General features: G+C 42.4%; 1 pseudogene; it reads left to right on the forward strand.

Moving 5' to 3' along the window:
- Positions 1-583: 583 nt before the first annotated feature.
- LOC123079483 (probable leucine-rich repeat receptor-like protein kinase At1g35710) lies at positions 584-3861 on the forward strand (annotated as a pseudogene).
- The last annotated feature ends 5492 nt before the right edge of the window (positions 3862-9353 follow it).

Below are 9353 nucleotides of genomic sequence, written 5' to 3' on the forward strand. Positions count from 1 at the left end.
CCACAATTTAATGCTGATACCTTTATTTCTACCATAGATAGAATTCCAGCATGGATTTTTTCCGACAATTCCAGTTACGAGTCCAATTTCGTTTGTTCTCTATACTTACTGAAAAGCAAATAAGGAAACATTTTAGAGAATAGCTTAACACACATCACAACTCAATACAGGTTGCATGATCAAATAAACAACAAATACAGGAGATGCCATCAAATGAAAACTCTACTACGATGTTAACTCAAGTCCATTCAGGAGGGGAATTGGGGAAGATACGAGTAGGCGTACACCATAGGTGCCTTCTAGGTATCCCTGCCTTCAATTGCCATGTGTCATTTTTATGAGAAAAAAGAAAAAAGAAAAATAGGCTGCCGACGCTGAAGAAGAAAAACAGGCTGCCCAGCAGCAGCTGCCAAAGGGGTGTGCTAGCGTCCGAACAAGAGCTAATAGGCATCCAGCTGGCAGAGATTGAGAAAAACACTGGAGAACAGAGGACCTCGAAACACTAGTTAAGTATAAATACAGTTGCAGTGTGTGCTGAATCAAATCCCCAACCAAACACAACATGCAAACACCAGGCAGCAAAATGGGAACTCCCTTGACACCATTGTTGTACCTCTGCCTACTGCTGGTGCCATGCCTTCTTCTCTTGCAAGAAGCACATGCGGCGCGCCATGGAGGGATCTCACTGAGGTCTCAACGCATGGCCCTCCTCCACTGGAAAGCTACACTCGCGAGCCCACCGCTGCAGATGAGCTCTTGGCATGAAAACACCAGCCCATGCAACTGGACAGGCATCATGTGCACTGCTGTTCGCCATGGCCGCCGCATGCCCTGGGTGGTGACCAACATCTCCCTACCAGATGCTGGCATCCATGGCACTCTTGGTGAGCTCAACTTCTCGGCTCTTCCATTCCTCGCATATATTGACCTTCAGAACAACACTCTCCATGGTGCACTACCGCCTAGTATCAACTCCTTGTCAGCACTTTCAGTACTTAGCCTTCCCTACAACCAGCTCACAGGGAAAATTCCTTGTGAGATTGGTGACCTGCAAAGTCTCATGTTACTTGATCTCTCATTCAACAGACTCACAGGACATATCCCTTCATCTCTGGGCAACCTAACAATGTTAACTGATCTTGTCATTCACCAAAACATGGTATCAGGTCCCATTCCCGAGAAGATTGGAAGTCTTGTCAACCTACAACTTCTACAGCTAAGCAATAGCACCTTAAGTGGTTTGATACCAAAAACCCTTGGAAATCTGACCCAACTAAATACTTTAGCCCTATTTGGTAATCAACTTTCAGGGCCTATACCCCAAGAACTAGGAAGGCTAGTCCATTTGCAAATTCTTCAACTTGAGTCAAATGATCTTTCAGGTCCAATTCCAATCTCCATAACTAATCTTACTAAGATGAACCAACTTTTTCTCTATAAAAATCAAGTCACAGGTCCAATACCTTTAGAATTAGGCATCTTGCTGAATCTCCAAGAATTAGACTTGTCTAACAACCAAATATCTGGTTCTATTCCTGACAGCATAGGAAACATAACCAAGCTAGCACTACTACACCTCTTTGATAATCAGATAACAGGTTCCATCCCCAACGAGATTGGCAATCTGGTGAACCTCGAAGATTTAAACTTGTCTCAGAACCAAATTTCGGGATCAATACCGAAAACTTGTGGGAAATTGCAAAGCATCCAAGAAATACAAATCTTTAGTAACAAATTATCAGGTTCTCTTCCTCAAGAGTTTGGAGATCTCATAAACCTTCTTAACCTTGGGTTGTCTAACAACTCACTTTCAGGACCTTTACCTGCAAATATAATTTCAGGCAGCAAACTTCAATATCTCGGTGTCTCTCATAATATGTTCAATGGACCCATTCCAAGGAGTTTAAAGACATGTACGAGTTTGACTAAAATTGACCTTTTGTCGAACCAACTAACAGGAGATATATCTCAGCATTTTGGTGTATATCCACAACTCATACAGATGAGCTTGGCATCGAATAGACTGTGTGGGCAGATCCCACCAAATCTAGGTGCATCTACCCGACTAACAATACTAAATCTAGCAAAAAATATGCTCACAGGTTCCATACCTCCAATCCTTTATAAATTGTCCAACCTAGAAAAACTAAGACTCGATTATAATCATCTCAGCGGTGAGATTCCACCAGAAATCAGGAGTTTAACTAATATATATAGCCTGAACTTATCATGGAACCAATTATCCGGATCCATACTTACACAGATAGAAAAGCTAAACAATTTAGGATACCTTGATATATCTGGGAACAAACTGAGTGGATCAATGCCTGAGGAAATAGGGGCATGTACAAAACTACAGTCCTTAAAGATCAACAACAACAAGTTTAGTGGGAGTTTGCCTGGTACAATTGGAAATTTTAGCAAGCCTGCAGATCATGTTAGATGTGAGCAACAATAACCTCAGTGGTGTGTTGCCGCAGCAACTTGGGAAGTTGGAGATGCTAGAATTTCTGAATTTACCACATAATCAGTTCAGTGGCAGCATTCCATCCTCCTTGGCAAGGATGGTGAGCCTTTCAACACTCGATGTGTCCTACAACGACCTGGAAGGACCAGTCCCAACAGCCCGGCTACTCCAAAATGCTTCAGCAAGTTGGTTTCTTCCCAATAAAGGTTTGTGTGGTAACCTCTCTGGCCTGCCACCTTGTGATTCAACTCCAGTAGTTGGTCACCATGAGCGAAAGACACTTGGTTTGCTTTTGCCAATTATTCCTGTGGTGGGTTTCGGCGTTGTTGCTGCAATTGTTGTCATAATAATTTTTAGTCGTAACAAGAGAAAACCACTGGAAAGTGTTGCTGCTGAAGGAAGGGACCTATTCTCCGTTTGGAATTTTGATGGAAGATTAGCATTTGATGATATTGTAAGGGCAACAAAAGACTTCGACGAGAAGTACATCATTGGAACAGGAGGATACGGCAAAGTCTACAAGGCACAACTCCAAGACGGGCATCTAGTTGCTGTGAAGAAGCTTCATCAGACTCAAGAAGAGTTGGATGACGAAAGAAGATTTCACAGTGAAATGGAAATCTTATCACAGATCCGACAACGAAGCATCGTCAAAATGTATGGATTCTGCTCCCATCCGGTGTATAAATTTCTTGTCTACGAGTATATTCAGCGGGGCAGCCTTCACGGGACATTGGAAAATGAGGAGCTAGCAAAGGAATTAGATTGGCAGAAGAGAATTACTCTTGCAACTGATGTGGCTCAAGCAATATCTTATTTGCACCATGAATGCAGTCCACCCATAATCCATCGAGATATCACGAGCAACAACATCTTACTTGATATAACCTTCAAGGCTTTTGTCTCGGATTTCGGCACAGCAAGGATTCTTAAGCCCGATTCATCAAACTGGAGTGCACTAGCAGGAACATATGGCTACATAGCTCCTGGTATGTACAAGTATAACCTTTCTTCTCACATCAGAAACATTCATGTCAGTTCATTTGTTCCTAATTCAAATGTTTTGATTTTGTGCAGAACTATCATACACATCTGTTGTGACAGAGAAATGTGATGTATATAGCTTTGGTGTGGTTGTGCTAGAGCTAGTGATGGGGAAGCATCCAAGGGATAAATTAGGCAGTAGTTTGCTAAGCGGGAAACAAGCTATGCTGGTGAAAGATATTTTGGACCAACGACCGACCACACCAACAACAACAGAAGAGAACAACTTATCTCTGCTCATTAAGCTGGCCTTTTCTTGCTTGGAATCTTCTCCACAAGCAAGGCCAACCATGCAGGAGGCACACCAAACACTCATATGCCTTTCAGCGCACTTACATTACAGCAAGTAAAGGATATATGATCCGAATCCTAGTGAGAAGCCATGGTCAATCGTAGTGCAAGCTGATTTAGGTTTCCGTTTTGCTTCGAGTCACTCATATGCCACCTATATATGTTATAGTATGAAACCCATTCATGTAATCTTGTAGGTTTTATTTCTAGTAACAATAAAACTGGTCCATGCAGCGTGAGCCTTATCACGACAAGGCCAGATCAGTAGCTGTATGCTGTTACGATCACCCTGTGGGATGGCACGAGTACCGACCATAGTGGCTTAGAACTTGAGGCATGGTCAAGGGACGTGGGATGGCACGTCTGTGAAGCTTGGTCATGGCCCAAGATTAGGATCTTTGTGTTAGCTAGTTGAGCTCATGAGCTGTTCAAATAAAAAGGAGAACAAAGCAGAAAAGCTGCAACGCTTTATGCAGCACAAATATCCTGAATGTTCACTAATTCTTCTACCTCCCGTTTTTGCTCCAACAATATATACCTCGGGATGAGTTGATGATTCATTGTAAGTCTATGTCTTTGTAGATACTCTCTTGATACAGTGAAAGATCACCATTGTGTGCCTGTGTTATTTCCCGCAAATATTTTCCATGTAAAAATTAGTGTATCGTCTTCTTGATATTTTGTATATTTGTTTACTTGCCCATTTCCAACAGGCATTAATATGATTTGTTTGGCCGGTTGCTTGTAAAATGTATGTGGTCTCTATGCTTATATTTGTTTAGATGTAATACCCATATGTGACACTTTCTGTCGGCTGTTGTCTGCCAGGGTACTTGGAATGGGGTACAGATATTTGTCTCTTTTTATCTACCTTTGCTCCCACGAACATGATGAAAAAAAATGTAATCCAAAAATGGCACTATATCATTTAGTTCCGATTTATTGTTCTACAGGAATCAAAGTAAAATACCCTGAGCAAAGAAGAAACAATCATAATGATCAAGTGGTCAATGCGCAGACCAGAACAAATGAATGTAAACGCGTGGAGCTAGGTGCATAAAAGAAGAAAATTACCATAGTACTAAGTCAAAAGGACTTACAGAGGGCTGTAGGGCAGGAGTGTGAAGTCCTTTGTCCTCATGATGTAGCATTGTATCCAGGAGTATGTAGTCCATGTCCCTAGGATGGAACAGCAAATAATTTACTGCTAAACTTAATTTCAAGCTTTGGTTGTCGAGATTGACATGGAGCACGGATACAATAAGGTGTGATGAAAAAAATAAAACATAGCAGCAGCATTTTCTTGACAATGGGAAGAAATTTCTCGAAGTAAACACATAAATGTACAGAAGAGGAGTTATGATACCACTCGAAAATATTACGATATCACTTGATCAGAAGGTATTGCACCTTCTGTGATAGCAATACTACTGCTACAAGCATCGAAGCTGATTATCACCATTATCATGGACAGAGAAGATCTATCCCCCGTTTTTAAGATACTTAACACGAGAAGCTTCATCTAGCTCATGCCAGACAACCAACCAAACATGTACAAGCAAGGCTCGTGTTTACCTGTATATAGTAGGCCTATAGTCTGTTGCCTCACTGCTATAGTTTTTAAATTAATAGACACCTTATACACCAACGTTCCAGGCGTGCCAAATACTCCAACAAAGCTCGCCTGTTGCCATATCTCAATGTCTTCCTGAAATTGCAAACAAACATAATGTACTCCCTCCATTCCATATTACTTGTCGCTGATTTAGTACAAATATGGAGCAGAGGGAGTAATATATTCCAAGTCAATTAAAAGCATGTAATATATTCCAAGTCAATTAAAAGCATGGTGTATGATTAGGAGAAAACTGATCCCGGTAAATTATAGCCAAACAGAGGAAGGACACCGATCATGTGCTCTGAAGCTAAACTTATTTTGAATCTTAATCGTCCCACCCACTGTGCATCCCCGTGCTCCAGCATTTGCTTCTTTTCCCCTCATTAGGACATGAGCAGGGAGACAAATAGAAACTGAAGTGCTCCAGCATGTAATCCAAAGATTTATCCTCAAGACCAGTGGTTAGGCAGCGCAGGAGGCATGGTGGCAGCATGGACAGGGGAGCACCCGCAGGAGGGGAGAAGACGACGTCGCCCCGACATGTAGTGGGCGGCTAGATTCATCATTTCATCGAACTGCTAGTGTGTGGGAACTGTCTTTATGGTGCCCTGCTCGCCTCCCTCCTCCAAATTTGTGACTCTTCTCCCTGAAATCGATGCTCGAACCATCAAAAACAGCAGTAACCACCTAACTCTCTTCATCCGTGCAGCAAACAGAACTGTCTTGTCTGTAAATAAACACATGCACAACGCAAAGCCAGTCTTACAACAAAAGTGAAAAAGAAATGTTTCAGATGAAATCTAAGACTGATATGAACTGGAGAGCGTGCTGAATCAAATTCAACTACAAAACTTTAAATTGAGGGGTTCCCAGCTGGTAACCACTGTAAGGAAAATTAGTTGACTCGGTAAGCTTTTGAAATATCTGAGAATAGCCAACTACGAAATAAGAGCCATACCCCCCATAAGTTAAGTTCCTCCTCACCGATGTCATCTGGGACATTGTAGCTTCTACCAAGAGTTCCTTGTATTTCATTGCTCACATCCATAAGACCCACCATCTCGTTTTGCATGCTCTGCCGATTATGAAAGTAGGTACGGATTCAGATGTAATCCAAACAAAATAAGCTGAAGATCTTGAAAACATGAAGAATCTGGAAGACAACAGGATGCTGCATACATCTATATCTTCAATCCTGACAATCTTCATCATCCCTTTCAGCTCTTTATTTGCAGCCTTCATTGGCGGCAGTCATCTGTTCAACGGAAAGCACCTCAACATAAGTTTTTGGGAGCCAAAACCAGAATCAATCACGAACTTGATAGGCAACTAAGCAGCATGCAGTCTGTTGAGCATCTTTGATTCCTCGGATGCAAAGGCAACTTGGTCAAGATTACATGTTTGGTCGTACGGCATGTCACATTGTCCTCCATACGTGTATGTTGTAGTGCAGCAACCTCTTCAATTGTAGCTTCCGATGGAGCAGGGGGAACTGCTTGCCTATTGACCAGACACACACTGCTCCCTCCAATTCTTGAAGTTCCTCCTCTGGTTAATCATGCAAGTGTTTTGTGTGCAATAGTATAGATGATAAGTGATTCAAAAAAAACTATGAAATGTAAGATTTTAATTAATCTTAAATATTACCTTGTTGAAATTAGCAGAATCTCCACGAAAAGCTGACAAAGCATCCTGGATTTGTTTCATATTTTCAGCCAGTTTGTTAATTCCACCCATAGTCTTTTGAACGCACCAATATTCTGACAATATGCATGTATAAATTAGACCTCTAATTTGCAAGGCTAAAAGCTACACATGATGCATCTACAATACCATGAGAAGAGTAATGGTATACCTGCAAATGAAACTGGACATTACACTGATAAAGCATAAAATAAAGTAAGTTGTGCGCAAGAGAAAAGCTTCACCTACAATGAGTTGACTCATACATCCATAAGAATACATGGTGTTGGTTTGGATCAACTTTCAAGCTTCATGCTAGATGAGCATTATGACCGGGAGGGCCGAGGACACAACTTGAAAACACGGCTTGGCACACCACACATGTTGTGCAGCACTACTGGTGAAGCACTGGAGTAAGCAAGATCAAGACAACCCTAATATAATGAGCCAGTGATACGTCTCCAACGTATCTATAATTTTTGATTGCTCCATGCTATATTATCTACTGTTTTGGACATTATTGGGCTTTATTATACACTTTTATATTATTTTTGGGACTAACCTATTAACCGGAGGCCCAGCCCAGAATTGCTGTTTTTTTTGCCTATTTTAGGGTTTCGAAGAAAAGGAATACCAAACGGAGTCCAAACGGAACGAAACCTTCAGGAACGTGATTTCTGGAACGAACAAGATCCAGGAGATTTGGACCCTACGTCAAGCAACCAACAGGGAGGCCACGAGGTAGGGGGGCGCGCCCTCCACCCTCGTGGCCCCCCTGTTGATCCACCGGCGTACTTCTTCCTCCTATATATACCTACGTACCCCCAAACGATCAGATACGGAGCCAAAACCCTAATTCCACCGCCGTAACTTTCTGTATCCACGAGATCCCATCTTGGGGCCTGTTCCGGAGCTCCGCCGGAGGGGGCATCGAGCACGGAGGGCTTCTACATCAACACCATAGCCTCTCAGATGAAGTGTGAGTAGTTTATCTCAGACCTACGGGTCCATAGTTATTAGCTAGATGACTTCTTCTCTCTTTTTGGATCTCAATACAAAGTTCTCCCCTCTCTTGTGGAGATCTATTCGATGTAATCTTCTTTTGCGGTGTGTTTGTTGAGACCGATGAATTGTGGGTTTATGATCAAGTTTATCTATGAACAATATTTGAATCTTCTCTGAATTCTTTTATGTATGATTGGTTATCTTTGCAAGTCTCTTCGGATTATCAGTTTGGTTTGGCCAACTAGATTGATCTTTCTTGCAATGGGAGAAGTGCTTACCTTTTGTTGACGCTCAAAAGTGGCGCGTTTATAAAGAGTGGCTTGAAGCTATGTCAAGAGTAATTCAAACTTACTATTGAAAGTCACTATGAGATGGCTCTCTTCGAGAAGATCAAGATGAATATGAAGATGGTCTAAAATGGAGTTCGGATGCAAAAGTTATGACAACTTCAGAGATGCTCATGTTGACACCAGATTAAAGAATGACTTGAAACACAATTAAGATGTCCTCGTATGGAAAAATGATCAACACAAATTGTCTTCGTCTCGTCAAAACGGTCGATTTTGATATAAAAATCGTCCCAATCCAAGTTCGTATGCAAAAGTTAGAGCTATCAGAGTGCAGCCCTGTCACGAGGCGAGATGTGGCGCGCCCCACCAGACATAGGTCTGATGGGTAGCGCGAGCGAATAGGTGTTCTACGTGACCGTTTTTGGCCCAGAAGATGGCCTCAAATCGAAAAACGTTCAACATGAAAGTTGTTCGTCTCGTCCAAACAGTCAAGATTGCTTTTGGGCTCGTTTCCATCCGAGATCGTTTACCACTACAAAAAGGACCCGCAAGGTGCAGCCAGTTTAAACCGAACAGTTTTGGAAAGTTCGGACAAAACCAATCCGAATTTGACTAGGGTTTTGGACGTGAATCCAAGCCTTTTCCTTGCATGGGAAGTCCAGCCGCCTCTTATATATCTAAGGGGTGACGGCCGATTGAACAACACATAATCGATCAAATCATCTACCACTTTTTATCTTTTATATTTTCTCCCTAACCCTAGTTCTTCTTCTTCCTCGTTCTTCGTCTGTTCTTTTGCAGGGCGGCAAACCTCGAGGCCCTAGGGGCGATCAGGTTGACCTAGGGCAGCCCATAGCTGCCGCGCGCTCTGACAGGGTCCCTCCCGGACATATGGGGTTTCGGGTCCTCAAAAGCACCCGCCGGATTGCTTGTGTACCGCGCTTCCGGACGGGTC

Source organism: Triticum aestivum, chromosome 1A (genome assembly GCF_018294505.1).
Source record: "Triticum aestivum cultivar Chinese Spring chromosome 1A, IWGSC CS RefSeq v2.1, whole genome shotgun sequence".
NCBI lineage: Eukaryota > Viridiplantae > Streptophyta > Magnoliopsida > Poales > Poaceae > Triticum > Triticum aestivum.